Raw genomic sequence first — 18,830 nt, forward strand, 5'->3', positions numbered from 1 at the left:
TTTAGTATTCTTTTTTCTACTTCTGTGAAGAATGTCATTGGGATTCTGATTGGGATTGCACTGAATCTGTAGATTGCTTTAGGTAATATAGACATTTTAACGATGTTTATTCTTACAATCCATGTGCATGGGATGTCTTTCCATTTCTTTATGTCATCATCAATTTCTTTCAATAATGTCTTGTAGTTTTCATTATATAGGTCTTTCACCTCCTTGGTAAGATTTATTCCTAGATATTTTATCCTTTTTGATGCAATTGTAAATGGTATTATTTTTTTTAGCTCTCTTTCTGTTAGTTTATTATTAGCATACAGAAATGCAACTGATTTTTGTAGCTTGATTTTGTACCCTGAGACTTTGCTGTAGTCGTTGATTATTTCTAATAGTTTCCCAATGGATTCTTTACGGTTTTCTATATATAAAATCATGTTGTCTGCAAATAGTGAGAGTTTCACTTCTTCGTTGCCTATTTGGATTCCTTTTATTCCTTTTTCTTGCCTAATTGCTCTGGCCAAAACCTCCAGTACTATGTTGGATAAGAGTGGCGAGAGTGGGCAGTCTTGTCTTGTTCCTGTTCTCAGGGGAATGGCTTTCAGCCTTTCCCCATTGAGTATGATGTTGGCTGTGGGTTTGTCATAAATAGCCTTTATTATGTTGAGGTACTTTCCTTCTATACCCATTTTGTTAAGAGTTTTTATCATAAATGGATGTTGTATCTTGTCAAATGCCTTCTCTGCATGTATTGAGATGACCATGTGGTTTTTATTCTTTGTTTTGTTGATGTGGTGTATCATGTTGATTGATTTGCGGATGTTGAACCACTCCTGCGTCCCTGGTTTAAATCCCACTTGATCATGGTATATGATCTTTTTAATGTATTGCTGTATTTGGTTAGCCAATATTTTGTTGAGGATTTTTGCATCTATGTTCATCAGTGATATTGGCCTGTAATTTTCCTTCTTTGTATTGTCTTTGTCTGGCTTTGGTATCAGGGTGATGTTGGCCTCATAGAATGAGTTAGGAAGTGTTCCATCTTCCTCTATTTTTTGGAGTAGCTTGAGAAGGATGGGTATTAAATCTTCTTTGAATGTTTGATAAAATTCACTGGAGAAGCCATCTGGTCCTGGACTTTTATTTTTGGGGAGGTTTTTGATTACTATTTCAATCTCTTTACTTGTGATTGGTCTATTCAGATTCTCCATTTCTTCTTGGTTCAGTTTTGGGAGGTTGTATGAGTCTAAGAATTTATCCATTTCTTCTAGATTGTCCAATTTGTTGGCATATAATGTCTCATAGTATTCTCTTCTAATCCTTTGCATTTCCATAGTACCCATTGTAATTTCTCCTCTTTCATTTCTAATTTTATTTATTTGAGCCTTTTCTCTTTTTTTCTTAGTAAGTCTGGCTAAGGGTTTGTCTATTTTGTTTATCTTCTCAAAGAACCAACTCTTTGTTTCATTAGTCCTTTCTACTGTTTTGTTTTGTTTTGTTTTTGTCTCAATTTCATTTATTTCTGCTCTGATTTTTATTATTTTTCCCCTTCTGCTGACTTTGGGCTTTGTTTGTTCTTCTTTTTCTAATTCTGTTAGGTGTAATTTAAGGTTGCTTATTTGGGCTTTTTCTTGTTTGTTAAGGTGGGCTTGTATCTGCTATGAGTTTCCCTCTCAGGACTGCTTTTGCTGCATCCCATATGATTTGGTATGGTATATTTTCATTTTCGTTTGTTTCCAGATATTTCTTGATTTCTCCTTTAATTTCATCAATGATCCATTCATTGTTCAGTAGCATGTTGTTTAATCTCCAAATCTTTGTCACTTTCCCAGTTTTTTTCTCATAGTTGATTTCCAGTTTCATAGCATTATAGTTTGAAAAGATGCTTATGATTTCAGTCTTCTTAAATTTATTGAGGCTTGCTTTGTTTCCCAACGTATGGTCTATCCCTGAGAATGTTCCATGCGCGCTTGGGAAGAATGTGTAGTCAGCTGTTTTGGGGTGGAGTGCTCTGTATATGTCTACTAGGTCCATCTCGTCCAGTTTTTCATTTAAGTCCACTGTTTCTTTATTGACTTTTTGTCTGGATGATCTATACATTGGTGTAAGTGGGGTATTAGGATCCACTACTGTTATTGTGTTGTTGTTAATATCTCCCTTTAGGTTTCTTAATAGTTGCTTTATGTACTTTGGTGCTCCTGTGTTGGGTGTATATATATTTATAATTGATATGTCTTCTTGGTGGAGTGTCGCTTTTATCATTATATATTGCCCTTCTTTTTCTCTCTTAACCTGTTTTATCTTGAAGTCTACTTTGATATGAGTATGGCAACACCTGCTTTCTTTTGTTTGCCATTAGCTTGGAGTATTGTCTTCCATCCTTTCACTCTGAGCCTGTGCTTGTCTCTAGAGCTGAGATGTGTTTCCTGGAGGTAGCATATTGTTGGGTCTTGCTTTTTAATCCATCCTGCCACTCTGTATCTTTTGATTGAAAAGTTCAATCCATTTACATTTAGGGTAATTATTGATATATGAGGGCTTAATGTTGCTGTTTTGTCACTTATTTTCTGGTTCTTTTGTATTTCCTTTGTTTCTTGTCCCATGTGTTTCCGACTGCCAATTTAGTTTGGTTGTTCTGTCTTATGACTCTTCTAGTTTTCTCTTTGTTTGTCATATGTGATTTTGTTTTGATTATTTGTTTAGTGGTTACCTTGAGGTTTATATAAAAAATCTTATGTATGAGATAGTCCATTATCTGATGGCCTCTTATTTCCTTATACTAAGACAATTCAATCTCTTTCCTCTTCCCCTTCTAAGTCATTCTTGTTACAACTTATTCTATCTTATGTTGTAGGTGTGTGTTTACAGTGATGAGATTATATTTATTTTTGGTGATTTCCTTCCTTTGATCTTTGATTTTGGTATTTAAGTGGTTGCTAACCTATTCAGGTAAAGATCTACTATTTTTCTGACTTTGTCTACCTATTTTTCTCCTTGGTCCAAGCTTTGTATTCCCTTTCTCTTCTTTTTTTCAGGCCTGAGGGTCTTCTTGAGCATTTCTTGTAGTGGGGGTCTCATGGCCATGTACTCTCTTAGCTTTTGTTTATCTGGGAAAGTTACTATTTCTCCTTCATATTTGAAGGATATTTTTGCTGGATAGAATATTCTTGGCTAAAAGTTTTTGCCTTTCAGTATTTTGAATATATCATTCCAGTTTCTCCTAACCTGTAAAGTTTCAGTTGAGAAATCCACAGAGAGCCTGATGGGAGTTCCTTTGTATGTTATTTTTTGTTTTTGACTAGCTGCCCTTAATATTGTTTCTTTGTCATTGACTTTAGCCAGCCTTACCACTATATGCCGTGGAGTAGGCCTTTGCCTGTTGATGTATTTAGGCAACCTATTGGCTTCACTTACTGGTATTTCCTGCTCCTTCCCCAGATGTGGGAAGTTCTCAGCTATTATTTCCTTGAATACGCTCTCTGTTCCTTTTTCCCTCTCTTCTCCCTCAGGAATACCTATCATTCTTATGTTACATTTCCTAATAGAGTCGGATATTTCTTGGAGACTTTCTTCATTTCTTTTTAGTCTTAGTTCTCTCTTCTCTTCCATCTGGAGCATATCTGTATTCCTATCCTCTATAATTCTAATTCTTTCCTCCATATTGTCAGCTCTGTTCTTTAAAGATTCCAGATTCTCCTTTATCTCCTCCATTGTGTTCTTCATCTCCATCAGTACTGATTGGTTTTTCTTTATGATTTCAATCTCTTTTGTGAAGAAACTCCTTATCTCATTGAATTGTTTGTCTGTGTTATCTTGTATTTCCTTGAGTTTTTTTATGATAGTTATTTTGAAATCTGTGTCATTTAGCTTATGGATTTCTGTGCCTTCAGGGTTGGTTTCTGGTTGCTTGTCATTTTCCTTCTGGTCTGGTTATTTCATGTACCTTTGCATTGTGGTTCCTGTATTCGCTTTGTTTTTCCTCATCCTGGAAATATCTGGTTGCAGTTTCCACCTGCTGCCACTGTGTGGGGGTTAAGGACTGTGTAATCTGAGTTCCCTGCACTCTCCCCCAGCTGCTCCCTGTGATTGGCCTGGCCACTCTGTCTGGTCTGGTCGGCTGAGCTGCAGTGTTGGGCATGCGGGGTGGGGGGGCTGTCTCTCTCTCCTTTTTTGTTTGTGAGGAAGATCAGCCCTGAGCTAACATCTGCCAATCCTCCTCTTTTTGCTGAGGAAGACTTGCCCTGGGCTAACATCCATGCCCATCCTCCTCCACTTTATGTGGGATGCCAACACAGCATGGCTTGACAAGTAGTGTGTCGGTGCACGCCTGGGATCTGAACCGGTGAACCCCAGGCCGCCACAGCGGAGGGCGCTCACTTAACCGCTTGTGCCACCGGGCTGGCCCCGGGGCTCTCTCTTTTGCCCACTGGGTCCCTGGAGTGGGGGGCTTCTCGCTTGCCCCTCATTATCCGCTCTCCTGGGGTGCTCAGATGTTGATGGCATCCCTGCAGCAGTTCTGAGTCCTCTGTGTGGGAGTTTCCCACTGGCTGAGAGAGCCTGAAGAGCTACGGTTTCCCCACAGAAGGCCGCCCCTTCCCCCTCTCTGGGAGCCATGTGGTCCGAGATCGCTGATTTCATGGGGAGGGAGAGGATTTCTCCTTACCTCTCCCCACTTCTCTGGGGGCCGCAGCACATCCACTCTCAGATGTGCAGCAGTGTGGATCTTTCCAATCTTCCTTTTTGCCATGTAGGAGTCTGCTCTTAGTCTGTGACTGTCTCTTTTGTTGTATCTTATTGGGGGAAGAGTTTATGGGAAAGCTCACTCCGCCATGATGCTGACATCACTCCATACCAGTTTTTATTTATCCATTCATCAGTTGGTGGACATTTGGGTTTCTTCCACTTTGGGGCTATCATGAATAATGCTGCCATGAACCTTTGTGTACAAGTTTTTTGTGTGGACATATGTTTTCAGTTCCCTGGGGTATATACCTAAGAGCAGAATTGCTGGGCCATATGTTTTTCTTTCTGAGGAATTGCCAAAACACTGTTGCATCATTGTACATTGCCACCAGCAATGTGTGAGGGTTCTGATTTCTCCACGTCACCAACTCTCGTTATTGTATGTCTTTTTGATTGTGGTCATCCCAGTGATTGTGAAGTAATATCTTATTGTGGTTTTTATTTGCATTTCCCTAATGAGTAGAGATGCTGAGTATCTTTTCATGTGCTTATTGGCCATTTGTATATCTTCTTTGGAGAAATGTCTATTCAAACACTTCACTCATTTTTAATTTGGGTTATTTACCTTTTTATTGTTGAATTGTAAGTATTCTTTGTATAGTCTAGATACAAGCACCTTATCAAATAAATGAGTTGCAAATATTTTCTCCCATTCCGTAGGTTGTCTTTTCACTTTCTTGATAGTATCATTTGCAGTACAAAGATTTTTAATTTTGATGAAATCCGATTTATCTATTTTTTCTGTTGTCAGTTATACTTTTGATGTCGTATCTAAAAAACCATTGACTGATGCAAGGTTATGAAGATTGCCTCCTACGTTTTCTCCTAACAGTTTTATAGGTTTCACTCTCATACCTAGCTCTACATCTGAATATTGGACAGGTCCCTTCCAAGGCAGTGACCATGTTTTTCCCCAATGATTTTTGTTCAACATTAGGCTGAAGAGCCCTGTCCCTGTCCCAATCCTTGTCTGTTCATGTACAAATGAATTTACCCAAGTAGTTCATATGTTGGTTCCTGAGAGGTTAGGAGCTGGATGTGTACGTAACAGGTAGAATAAGTTTATTCAGCATCTTGAAGGGCCCAGCACCAAGCAGTGGTAAAGAAGTACCTCTCTGCTTTTATTTGTGGAGTCTGAGGTAAGTACAGAGGGGGGCACTAAATCCAACCTGGGAGGAGGGGTAGGTGGGTGGGAGGTGGAGGGAGGGTGAGGAGGTGCTGACTGAATGGGCGGAAGTCAGCTGGCTGAGGAGGCAGGGGGACCAAGCAGACCTTCAGAGACCTGGCCTGAGGACCAGAGGACTGTGCATCTCAGCAGTGAGCACGGGGCTGTGTGTGGTGAAAACAGCATTCCTTTCACCTGGAAAGAGGGGCACAGGAAATCAGTGCCCAGCTGTTTGGGGGCCACTTGAGGCAGACAGCTGGCTTCACCCACCTTCCTGGGTTGCCTGGAACGTAGATCTTAACGAGGAAGATTTCAGAGGCACAGACTCAGAGCTTTCCAGGCGACGTTCTATAGAACACAGCATGCTCAGCATATTACCAGATGCCACTAGATAAATGCCAAGGAACAGCATAGCCTGAGGGGCTGGTGAGTCGCTGGAACGGAGCCTCAGGAGAACCATGGAGCTGTGGATCCCGCGACCAGTGCTGCCAGAAGGCACGGGACCATGTGGTCTGAGAGGCGTCTGGATTTGGCCCTTTGGCAGCGGTCAGAGTGGCGGCCAGATGGCGGAAAGTCGAGGCGTGAGTGGGAACGGAGGAGATGGAGGCAGAGGGCACAAACACTCCTGAGGCTCCCGGGAGAGGGGAAGAGAATGGCACGGCAAGGTTTCCCGTCCCCACCTGACCTCCCCTGAACTGGGCCAGCAGCCTCTCCCCTTGGATGTCTGTTTCCTCCTCGATGTGTCCCCCTGTCCCCCCAGCTGCTGTGACTCCAAGACTCCTCCCGAAGACCATGCCCAGCCCCCTGAGCATCCTGTCTACTGTACTTCTGCCTCTGCTCTTGGCCCCCATTCCTTTCTCAACTCTACAGTGAGAGCCCTTTGCAAACTTGAACTTGGGATCATTGTGAAGGTCAGGTCCCCATCGCCCTCACCTGGAAGCAACTGGTGCCCCAGCCGCCCACTCTGCTCCTGCCTCCCTGGTCACCAGCCACTGTGGGCGGTGGGCTGTCCTTCCCATATGCAGTCTGCTTTCCCCCAGATACTGCCTCCCAGGCCCCCGACCACTGGACCCTGTCCTCTCCTTGACCTCACCATTCTTCTTTTCTCTTTATGACTTCTGGGCTCTGTATCACGAGGTCCCGGGGCAGTGGGTGGTCCTGCCTGTTCCCTCTGTGTCCCCAGCACAGCTGTTTCACAGTTAATGGATGTGTGGGTGAAGTGGAACATTTCAGTTTTGCTTTTTAGGGTGCTGGAGAGTGTTTTCAGGTCCAGAAAAAGGAGCACAAGAGAAATGTGAATGAGAGTGGTGTGTGGGAGGCAAGTGAAGCCATGGAGAGAGATGGAGGGTCAATGGGGACACCCCATCCTTGTGGGCAGGAGTGTATGTCATTGGGGGTATCATGGGGAAACAGTGCCATTGCTGTCTGACTCCAGACCATCATCTCGCAAAGTGTGTTCACAGCCCTTCTCTTGAAAGCTTGTGACAAAAGCCTGTCATCTGTTCACGTTGAACTTGTAGAAACTATGGTATCTTACTTCCCTCTGATCTGACGAAAGAACCTGCCCTGCCCAGGGAAAGGGGGACACGGATCCTCAGGCCAGAACAGAACACTCCTGGTGAGACGCTCACGTGGGGCTGGTCGGTGCAGCTCAGTCCCCAGCTGCGCACACGACCCTCTGAGCTTCTGGAGCCACAGAAAATGCAGCGCATGTCCCAGGATCGTCAGCTTTTCACATGGAGGCCAACTCTGACCTGCTGAGGAGGAGAAGGCAAAAGCCTCTGGCTCAGCCCAGCTCCGGGCCTGTGCTGCCCGAGGCCCACTCTGGGCCCACTTCCCCCAGCTCCTGGGGCCCGCTCGCTCCCAGCCACTTCAGCGTTACACCCACCTTGGCCTGTCACCACCGTAAATGAACCCGCTGTTCCTCTGGGTGAGGACAGTGTAACCAGCGGTCTCTGCCATCCCCAAGTGGTCAGGTGACCGTGTAGGTGACCGCACTGCAGGCTGAGCCCAGACATCGCCAAGACTCAGGAGCAAGAACGGGTTTATTCACATCTGTGGTCGGTTACAAATCTGGTCTGATTTTTGGTCACAGGCCCCAAAATGCCATTGTTTTGAGTTTACGTCAAAATACAAAGCCCCACATTTACAGTTGGAAAACTTAAGAACAAAGCAGGCTTGGCTTAAAACCACCGTTGAGATGTTGTTCTCTCCGGTGCGTCATCTGTGCGTGAAGGGAGGTGCTGGCGACCTCGGGGGATGATTTCTGACAGTGAAAGTGTAACTGTTGTGTGGTGTGAACATTCAAGTGTCCTCAAAAGGTCACTGCGTCTTTGAGCACTGGATTTTATTGAAGATACAAACAACGCTTGGGACCGTCTTTGGTTGTAGACCAGACGCCCAGCTCCAGCGGCCCCACCGCATCCCCTCCGCCCACGGGGACCAGAGCCCCCGGACGAGGTGGGGGTGCTGGGCGGCCGCTGAGCCACGGGCTCACTGGCTTGGGGGCTGGAAGGGAGCCAGAGGTGGAGCACTGTCCTCCGAGCACCTGTGCTCCTAGAGGATCTTTTCTCCTCAAAAGGGAATCATACGGCCCAGCCTTGGAATCACTGGGAGAACACCCCCGCTGGAGAATGACCCTGCTTTGCCAAATGTGGCAAAATTTAGCCTTAAAATTAGGAATCAGAGAACCACCGTCTAATTTACTCAGCAATCTCTTTTAGGGTCTTTGATTCTTCCCTGGAGCCGGAGGCTGAGCTACTGTCCTGGTGTCACCCGGGGACAGGAGACTCACACCACACACTGCCCACCGCAAGGACAGTGAGGACAGAGGCCAAAGGCCCTCCCGAGGATGCACTGACTGCTGAGCTTCACACAGCTAAACCCTCAAATGGCTAAAGAAGAGAAAGGCCTTGAGAGCCACCGCACTGCAGGGCCTCCAGCTGAGGGGAGGAGGGAGGGCCTGGCGGCCAGGTGACTCGTGACCCTTTGACGCTGTGACCTTCTCATTTCAGTTATTCTGGAAGGTTCCATAACTGTAGGAAAACGTCCCCTAGAAGCTCAAAGGTGACTGGGCTCAGGCTCGGAGGTGGCCTTCCAGGTGCAAGGGAGGGGCCATGTGGCCATCCCACTGACTTGCCAGGGGACATGGCCAGCCCGCGGTCAGAGCTGGTGCAGCTTGCCCGCTCAGTCAGCAGCGTCATGGCCATGGCATAGAGGAGGTAGCCCAGCACGAGGAGGAGGGTGCAGGGCAGGGGCCCGATGCAGGAGACAGAGGCCACAAAGAAGGCAGCAGCAGGGACAGCAGCGTCCGGTAGCTGCCCAGGAAGCGCAGGCTGAGCCTGGGGCCCGGGGCACGGCTGGCCGTGTGACCCCACTGCACAGGGCTCAGCAGGCGCCTGTCCCCGAGCCCAGGCTCTGTGAGGTGGTAGCGACAAAGGCTGCCGAGGAAGTCAGCCCGGGAACACAGGGCTGCCATCTGGCCTGCAAACTGGAGCACACACAGAGGCAGGGGGAGTGGGCACAGGCAGGGGCTGCACTCTCCCCCGGGGCTCTAGCCAAGGCTGCAGGATGGGAAGGGGACGGGGAGACGGGGGTCAGCCCTCCCGCCCATGCTCACCCTGCGGTTGATGGCGGAGGACAGCCGGAAGAGCAGGCGGACCAGGCCAGCGATCTCACAGCTCTGGATGGGCTGCAGCTCCCTGTCCCCCTGGTCCTCAGTGTCAAACCTGCGCAGCCCCTTGATGATCTAGAAGCAGCAGGAGAGTCGTCCCCAGGTGAAACCCGGGCCATGGGTGCAATCCAGAAAATACATCTCTGCCAACAACTCAGAGGAGATGTGTCTCCTGTGGGGGTGATGGGGAGACCAGGACAGGTCAGTGGGACCAACGGCCATGCTGCGTGCAAAGCCAGACCCCTCCAGGACGTAGCCTTACCTGGTACCGCCCCAGGGGCATGAGGATAAGTCCGTCCTCACCCACAGTGCAGTCTGGGAGCTGCTTCTTTCCATTCTCATCCTGAGTTGTCCCCAAGGCAAGCGTGTGCTGGGCGAGCTGGGCCTCCCTGAGCTGTCAGAGAGAAAGGCCTCTCGGGAGGCAGTGGCCGCTTCTCACCACCTCTTTCAGTTTCAAAGGGGAGGGGGGAAGACTGGTGCTCATCCCCGGGCCTCTAACAGTGACAACGAGGGGACTCAGACATGACACTGCAGGTATGGGCCTGCACCTCCCACGAGATGAGCCCAGGCATACCGTGTGGTGGGAACCGCACCAGGTCCTGGTATGTGGCTGGTCCCGGCCGGGGAGGGGGTGAGCGCCGCAGGACCAAACCCCGGGCGGGGAGAGCTCCATGGCTCACACTTGGAACATCTGGCACAGGCACTCCAGGGCCTTCTCCAGGTGCTCAGCCGTCTGCGGACACTGTCCTGACCCACTTCGTCCAGGTCATCGGCCGGGGAGGAGCCGTCCATGTCCACGGGGCAGAAGCCCAGGCACAACAGAAAGGGGCGGCTGGCTGCACTCCGCACACCAGTCAGAGATGGACTTGGTGGTCTGCCAGGCCTGCGTGAGGAGCTGAGCCAGGCACGAGACCTGCGGGGCAGACGGGCGGGGCAGACGGGCAGGTCAGCCGGCTCCGGGGCGCATCATCCATCACTCACGGCACCCAGCCACCAACAGACCGGCGGAGAGGGCCAGGAGGGGCGGCTTCCACATGACGAGGATTTTTAAAGACTGAGATGCGTATTCTAAGTGTGGAAAATTCCCAACAAACACTGCCTTTGCTATCAGAATAAATCAGACTTTGCTGAACAAAAGGGGAGGGGGTGGAGCAGTGTCTCCTGGACCCCCAGCCTTCCGCTTCTCCTTTCCAAGACGCACGGCTCTGCCCTGGCGCTGTCCCAGAGCCTCAGGACGCCCAGTGGCCAGGCAGAGCCCCGACTCACTCACCAGCGTCTGGACCTCGGCCCGAACATCGGGGTGTCCTTGCAGTCCCTGCCCTCCAGGCCGTAGACGTGGCTCTTCACCTTGGAGGAGGTGTCAGTGACGGCCGGTGGCCACGACGACAGGAAGCTGCTGGTGAACGTGGGGCCATGAAGAGGCGGTGCTGGCGGTGGGGTGACACGCTCGGGCTCCAGGAACAGCTGCTCGCCTGCAAGGCAGGACCCAACGCTGGCTTCAGCTTCCAAGGGCACAAAACACCCAGCTGCCCTGACAGGCTTCCCGAGCGCCTCAAAAGGTTTCTGCGGGGGCTGACCGTGCGGCGTGGAGCTCCCACCCAGGAGGAAGTGAGAGACCAAGGCCTAACAGAGCCCGCTAAGACGACAGTGTGACGGGGACCGAGATCGCCTCCTGATGCCACCACCAGGGTCAGCAGGGAGCCACAGCTCAGAGCTCTGCTTCCCCTCCCACCGGGCACACCCGCCGCCCCGGGCCCCCGTACTACCAGGGAAAGGAGGGGAGCAGCCAGGCTCAGACTGTCACCCCGCCACCGTGCACCAGGGCTGCAGGTAGCTCAGCCTCATCTCCAGGACCTGGGGAGACACGTGTGTGCCCGGAGGGCCCAGGGGCTGGCACTCAGGTGGGCTATGGGCTGGGGCTTTGGTTCAAATCCTCGTGTGGCCTGGAGCCGGTTCCTGGGAGCTCAGGTGAGCAGGGGCGCGTCCCTAACCACGGGGCTTCAGCTCTGCCACCTGGTTCTGGTCTCTACCCATGGACTCTGAGAGGGAACAGCCGATTCCCTCCCACGTCCACCCCACAGGACCTCCCTCATCAGGGCACACGGAGGGCAAAGGCGAAGGTGCGACAGGGCCGACGCTCACGGCTCTGAACAATGCATCCAGGGGCCAGTGGCCCAAGCAGTGCTGCAGGAAGAGGTAGAGCTTCTGCTGGACGAACCTGGGGGCGGCAGCCCTGCATGGGGAGAGGAGAGGGTCACCTCCTGTTTGCAAGAGTCGGCTCTGCCAGGGGGCGTGCCGGGCACCCCCTGGGGTTGAGGCCTCCTATTTCAGCCCCATTCTTCAGAGGGAAAAACCAAGGTTCAGAGAGGTTAGAAAACGTCCCAAGGACACACAGCACACACGTGGCTGATCCAGCGTGGCTCCCGTGCGCACCTCAGCTTGGCTCGCCCCACACAAGTCGCCCACTCTGCTGGCACTGGGCCTGGGAGTCAGGCCACCACTCCAGCCTTCTCCTGACAGGGGGAGGAGAGGGAGCAGCGCAGAGCGCGGTCTCCAGTGACAACTCAGCACCTGCTGTGGAGGCGCTTCCAGCCCGCTGGCTTTCCTGGGTGCTCCAGGGACACTGTCAACCAGAGCTCCCCTATCTGCTCAGGGCTGGGGAAGAGGGACAAGATGGAGCAGCAAGACGGGCCTCTGCCCAGCCAGCCTGGCTATTCCCACTGAAGGGGGCAGGCCTGGAGGGAAAGGCCATGGCAGCCGGAGAAGCAGCCGGGCGGCCCCTACCCTCTCTGGAGCCGAGACTCTGGGGGCCTGGGTGGGGGTGAGGAGACAGACCCAGGTGGGTCAAGGTGATTTCCCACCTGCCCCACCCTGCAGGGCCTCACACACCCCCAGGCAGAGGTCACTGTGGGGGACACATGTGCATAGGACAAGGAGGTGGCAGGCTGGGGACAGAGGCCCTGCACACAGCCCCGTACCCACCGTCTGAATCCCTCCAGGGGGCTGGCGGCGTGGGAGTGAGCAGAGGGAGAGCGCTGCTCGGCCTTCAGGCTGGGGGAGAAGGCACGCAGGCGCTTCAGCAGCAGGCGCCCCACCAGCACGCGCTCCTCGGTGGGCGTGAACGACTCCTAAGGTGGAGGAGGGAGTGGCCTCAGGACCCAGGAGGGTCTGGGGGAGGCTCCTGGTGCCCACAGTGCTCTGCCCGGCCCCCAGTCTGACCCCACTGAGCCTGGGCCCATCTCTCTGCTTCCCTGACATGAGGTGGGCCGGAAAGGCAGTGGGCCCGCCACCAGGGCGCCACCCATGCCTTCACCCGGCCAACATGCCACACCCCACTGGGTGTAACTGCTGGGTCTGATGGAGACCAGCTCAAAGCGGCTAAGTGCTCTGCCCAGCACCTGCCATGGGCCCTGGGACGGCTCCCTAAGACAGACACATCTGCCAGGTGCTTCCCTGCAGGCTGCAGACCCCTTTCCTGCACCCTCTGTGGGTGACTCAGATTACTGCTGCCCATCTGGGTCCTCAGGGTCCCCACCTCCTGCCTACTCGGAGGAGGAGGAGCGGGGGGCAGGGCAGGCCAGCATCCCACTGTGATTTGGACCTGGGGTCTCCCGCCCACCTCCCGGGCAAGTGCAGACAGCTCACTGGGGCCCACGCCTTCCCTTTCAGGTGAACCACTCCCCAGCTCCTCCTCCTGCGGCAACCCCCACCTTTCCACCAGCTGAGGCTAGCGAAAGCCACCCCTCCCGGCACACCCAGGCGCAGCAGGCCTCTCACGGGCCCAAGCAGAGGAGGCCGCCTGCTGGGCACCGAGCCCCGGCCCTGCCACTGCCCATGGCCCCATCCACTCAGCTCTGTCATGGAAATGCCTCCACAGGCCCAGGTGACACACCCCACAGGTCACTACGTCTGGGGATGGAACTCCGGCCAAGGGGATTATTTTCTTCTGCTTCTCTGTATTTTGAAGTCTTTGTGCAATGAATTTGCATCATTTTGAGGAAAGAAGTATGAGATATTTTAATAATAATAAGATGAGAAGGGCATCAAAGACCGCGGAGCACCAATGCCAGGCCATGACTCCCCACCAGGAGCCTTCCCCTCTCTCACTCCTGGCCCCTCGCCCCGACCCTGGCCACCACCCCTTCCGGTCAGGGGAGGTGAGAGCATCAACTTGGGAACAGGAACCTCTGCCCCATCTCCCCCCACCATGCTGCGGTGTTGCTGGAGAGCCAGGCTCCCCCAACACGCCCCCAGCAACCAGCCTGGAACCCTCTCGGGCTATCTTCCCTCTAGGCTTGTCAAGTCAAACTTCTTTTCTTCCAGCTCCCCACCTTCCAGAGCCAAATCCCCCCCGGGAGTCTCCGGCCACAGCTGCACGCAGCCTCCTTCCCCTTTTAAGGACCCTTTCCCAAAGCCCGCAGCGTTTCTCTCTGGGCCTCGTTCTCTCGGGAGCTCTGCACTCCCCTCCCGGGGCTCTCGGCCCTCCTGCCGTGGAGGTGGAGGCAGCCAGATGCTTCTCCAGGGACCCTGCTCTTAGCCAAGTGAGACCCTCCCCAGCAGAGGCCGGAGCGGCACCCACTTCTGTGCCCGGCCCGCCCACACTGGCCCTTCTGGACCATTCCCTTCCCTCCTCACGGCAGCTGCTGCTTCTGAGCAGGAAGCCCACTGTGTGCTGTGCTTACCATCCCATCCCAGCAAACGTGATTTCTCACCCTGTTCTCAAGGTCAGTGCTGTGTGCCCCCCCTGCCCCAGGGTGACTGGACAGGCCCCTGGCCATGGGCACGGCTCCAGATGCCCGATCCCGTGGTTCCTGCCCAGACATTCCTGGCACTCCTCTCGTGAATAGGAACTACAAGGTTGTTGGCCTGAAACACCCCACAGGTCTGAGTTCCACTCCACTGACCTCGAGTTTGCCCACACACTGGTCATTTCTGCCCAAGCAGACCACAGTCCCCATGAGATCACTGCCGGCTCCCATCCACCTCTGGAGGAGTCCACGAGTCCACAAGAGGCCGGGCTCACAGGAGAAGGCCGGGCCCTGGATCACCGAGGGATCAACAGCCTCTCTGGGCTGGGGGCCGAGCCCTGTGTTCTCCCCGCCCCTCTGCCTCAGGCAATGCTCGGGTTGGCAGAACTGTACCCCCCACAAGTCCGAGGGCCTCCGCACCCTCCGTCATTTCCTGAGTACCAGGCCTGCACTGCGGGAGAGTCAGGCCACTGCAAAGGCCGCACCATTTCACTCCCTCGAACCAGGACCGAGCACAGAGCCCTCCAACACCTGAGAACTTGCGACACCTCAGCTGGCAGGGCTTGGCCAGGCGGATTCAGTGACCCCACAGCCAGCTGGGGTCATATGCCTCGTTCCCTGCCACATGCTGCACACCCCAGACCCAGGCTCATCTGCAAAGCTGGGGGCTGGGTAGACTGAAGGCTGCTCCCCCCTCACGCGTGGGCCTCACTTTGCCTGGAACTGGTCTCTGAATCACCCCAGCCGGCCATCCTGCCAGACCCTCGCTTTACCGCTGCCCTGACAGTAGCTCTGTGGCTTACACCACGGGCAGGTGTGAAGGGAACAACACGAGAGCCGCCAGTACCTGGCAGGCGTGGAGGGGCCGGAGGCTGGGCTGGGCAGGGCTGTGGAGGGTGCTGGAGACACTGGGTGGGTAGTGTCTCTCCAGCTGAGAGACAACACAACAGAGAGGCCAAGAGAAGCGGGGGCAGAGGGGGAGCAGAGGGCAGAGGAGGGGAGGGGGCGCAGGAGAAGAGAAAGAGAGAGAGAGAAAAAAGTGAGAACGAGCCCAGAAGTGACGAGAGAAAACAACAAAAACAAAAGCAAGCCAGTGACAATCCAACAACCACAGCCCAGCAGCCTCAGGCCGGGAGACACCCCTCAGCCCCCCATACCGAGCCCTGCCCTCCTGGTGGGCAGACCCCAGCCAGGCCCAAGGCAGGCACACTCCTCCACCTGCCAGACAGAGGGATGGGGACAGATAGACCCTCAAGGTCACCTGGCTGGCTGCTCCATGTCGCTGGGGCCTGAAGGCCTCTCTAGCTCCCTGAGGTCAGCCAGACCCACTCTCCCTCCAGAGAGTCCCGCTCTCCCCCGACCCTGATCGCAGTGCACGCAGTGCATGCACGCTGCAGCCCGCCAGGAGCCCAGGGCCCTCGCTGGGACACGCTGCCGGCCACCAAGGCCTGGAGGGCCTGAGGCTGAAAGAAACTTTTGAGGAGGCAGTTCCAGATGGAGGCCTCTCTGCCCAGGAAAGAAAAATATGCAATTTGTTGGACTTCCCTGGGTTGTCCTGATGAGACATTTACCAAATCGGTATATGATGTGATCAATTCCTGGCTCTAAGATCCAATCAGTGTCCCATCCTGAACGGTTCTCTCTGCCTGGGAACTGGTTCCCAAAGGCAGCACAGACTCACCCGATGCCCTCCACACCCCACATTCCAGAAACGGTTAAAGGGCCCAAACACCTATCAGTTCTAATTCTGGGAGGACCAGCCTCTACCTCACCAGGGCCCCCACCCTCCAGGCACACAGAGCCTGCCATCAGTCCCAATGTCAGAAGCCCCCGAGAACCTGGCCGCGGCCACACACACCCAGAGGCAGCTGGAACCCTGAGGCTGGGACAGGGGGGACACCAGCTGAGCGGCCATGCTGTCTGGCTCCACCCCAGGGCCCTCAGGCCTCCTCCCTGCAGGGTCCAGGCCTGCTGAAGCTGCCCCTTCAGCCAAGCACAGCCCAGAGCCGGCCCGGCACACATCCTGCCTGTGAGGGCCACGCCTCCCGCCCGAGCAGCGTGCCCCACCAGGCTTCACAGAGGACAGGTCAGAGCACGTATGCCAGACTCTGAGGAGACAGGCACAGCCAGAGACACGCAGAGCAGGCCGGGAAGGAGCACAGCAACGAGGTGTCGGCCCTTCCCAGCCTTCCTCCAGCCAGACCTGGGCTCAGCTGCAGCTCTCAGTGAGGGATCAGGGAGCACACGGTTCCCCCGTCGGGTCCCTGCCCCTGCCTGCGGGAACACAAGGTAGGCCCCACAGCGTCCTGCAGGGTTGTGGCCGTCCTGACTGCCCCCGGGCCCCTCCAGAAGGCCCACTCAGGAAGCCGGGGTGGAGTGGGGGCCTGGGCCTCAGGGAGCGAGTATACACTGGACCCGGCCCAGCCACGGACCCTCTGTGGGACCTCGAGGGGCTGCACTTCCTGCATCCCTAAACCAGGGACAGAGACCTCAGGACTATGCGGGACGGGCAAGGACCCCATACAGCGCAGGGCAGGTCTGAATAAACAGTAAGGGGCCTCGGATGAAGTCGACCTCTGTGGCCATCTTCCCCAGATTCCCACATTCCCCATTTTCTCAGGTTTTCTGCCTCAATAGGAGGCAAAGGGCAGACGTCTCCGGGCACCTGGTCAGGACTTCACAGTCGCGCCCCCTGCTGCCAGTCATTCTGAGCAGTTCTCACCCACCCCTTGTTCTGGCCAAGAGGAAGCAAAGGTGGGGGAAAAGGGGAAGGGCCCCTGCCCTGGCAGAGACAGCCTACTGCCCCTTCCCCATGTGCACCCAGAATCCTCCCAGGAGACAGACAGCCCAGAAGGCCTTCCTGGCTGGCATGTCTACTGCTAAAACTTAGGGTGGCCGTGCTTCCACTGACTCAGAAGTCAGAGCAGACAAGAAGGCAATGCAGCTAAGCAGCCTCTGTCTCTCCAAGACCAAGCCACATGCACAGGGGCTGAGCAAGGCTCCCAGGACCCCAGGGGAGAAGCCCCCCCCCCCGACTACCCGTGGACCGGCCAGGAAACTGCAGCAAGTCTGCTCTGGAAGCAGGAGGGCAGGGCAGGGGCTCTGCAACATGAGAGGTCCAGGATGGAGTCCCCCTCACTCTCCCCTCCTCCCGTGTGATGCCAAGGATGGAGATTTGGGGTACCCTGCACTTTAAGAGAGCAGTGGTGGGGGCTGCACCCCAAGCGTCCACACAGCAGAGCAATGGGGCCAAGACTGGTGGGACTGGTGGAACTGGTGGCCAAGACTCTGCAGCAGGAGGAGAACCACTGCTTCTCCCAAGAATCCCAGAGGACAAACTGCAGGCTGCCCCTCTCAGTTTTAACCCTTAATTCTTAATTCTTAAGGGAGCCCTCGAGAACTGTATCTGGCAGTGACAAAAGCCAAGTCTGAGGAACAAACTAGTGCACAGAAGCCTTGGACTGCAGAGTTACAGGCCAACGCTGCCTGCAGCAGGGCCCAGGTGCGTGGGATTGAACTGTTTCACGGAGAGGGAATCTAAGCGCCCATCCCGCCACTTACTAAGTGGACACAACTGTGCGACCCTGAGGAGTCCAGCAGGCAGCAGGGACAGCGACCCCAGGAGGGTGCCAGGGACTCAGCTGCCTCCACGCCTCTGCACATAAGTGTGCTGCCCAGCGAGGGAAGGGGGAAAAGGTGAGGAGGAGACAGGCCAGGCCGCGTGCAGGCAGGTGTCAGACCCCACCCACCACAAACACGGTTGCGCGCCGATGCTCTGGAGGAAGTGGAGGGCAGCGTGGGCACTGGGTGGACGGAGGCTGCCGGGCGCCACCTCAGCGGGAAAGCAGGAGGTGCTGTGATGGTAGAGGGGACAGACCCGGACGTCACTCCCAGAGGCATCTTGGCTCCCCCACCCCCAGAGAACGAGCACCACAGCCTCATCTGATCCTGCTGCCAGGGACGGGGCTCTGGGAGCAGCACGGGGAGGACCCCAGAGAGCACAGGCCTCCAGCCCTCAGGGCGCACGCCCACCACAGAACAAAAGCCACCTGCTCTTCAGCAACTGAGTGAGGGGTGAGGGTGGGTTTCTGCTTCCCCCCATCCAGCCCTTGGAAACCAGCTGCGATCGAGGACAGGAAGCTGCAGGTTGACCAGGCACCAGGGCCGGAGCAGGAGATGGGGAGACAGACTGCGGCAACATATCTTGGTGTGAGGGGACTTCTTGGTACATCTCCAAGGAATAATGATGAAGCCACATGTCAACAAACACCTGCAAAAGAGCATCAGCTGCTCCAATGATTTTCAACAAGGGCATCAACACCATCCATGGGGAAAGGAAGGTCTTTTCAACAAATGCTGCTGGGAAAACAGGATCCCCACATGCAAATGAATGAAGCTGGCCCCTTACCTCATAGCATGTACAAACGATGACTCAAAACGATCAAAGAGGCCGGCCCCGTGGCTTAGCGGTTAAGTGCGCGCACTCCACTACTGGCGGCCAGGGTTCGGA

General features: G+C 54.2%; 2 pseudogenes; one reads left to right on the top strand and one right to left on the bottom strand.

The window, feature by feature from the left end:
* Positions 1 to 18,830, top strand: part of LOC101387609 (cationic amino acid transporter 4-like) — a 351,414-nt pseudogene that overhangs the window by 229,782 nt on the left and 102,802 nt on the right.
* Positions 7,872 to 18,830, bottom strand: part of LOC101395905 (sphingomyelin phosphodiesterase 4-like) — a 55,161-nt pseudogene continuing 44,202 nt past the window's right edge.

Source organism: Ceratotherium simum, chromosome 35 (assembly GCF_057802395.1).
Source record: "Ceratotherium simum simum isolate JZ-2026a chromosome 35, ASM5780239v1, whole genome shotgun sequence".
In the NCBI taxonomy this organism is placed as follows: Eukaryota; Metazoa; Chordata; class Mammalia; order Perissodactyla; family Rhinocerotidae; genus Ceratotherium; species Ceratotherium simum.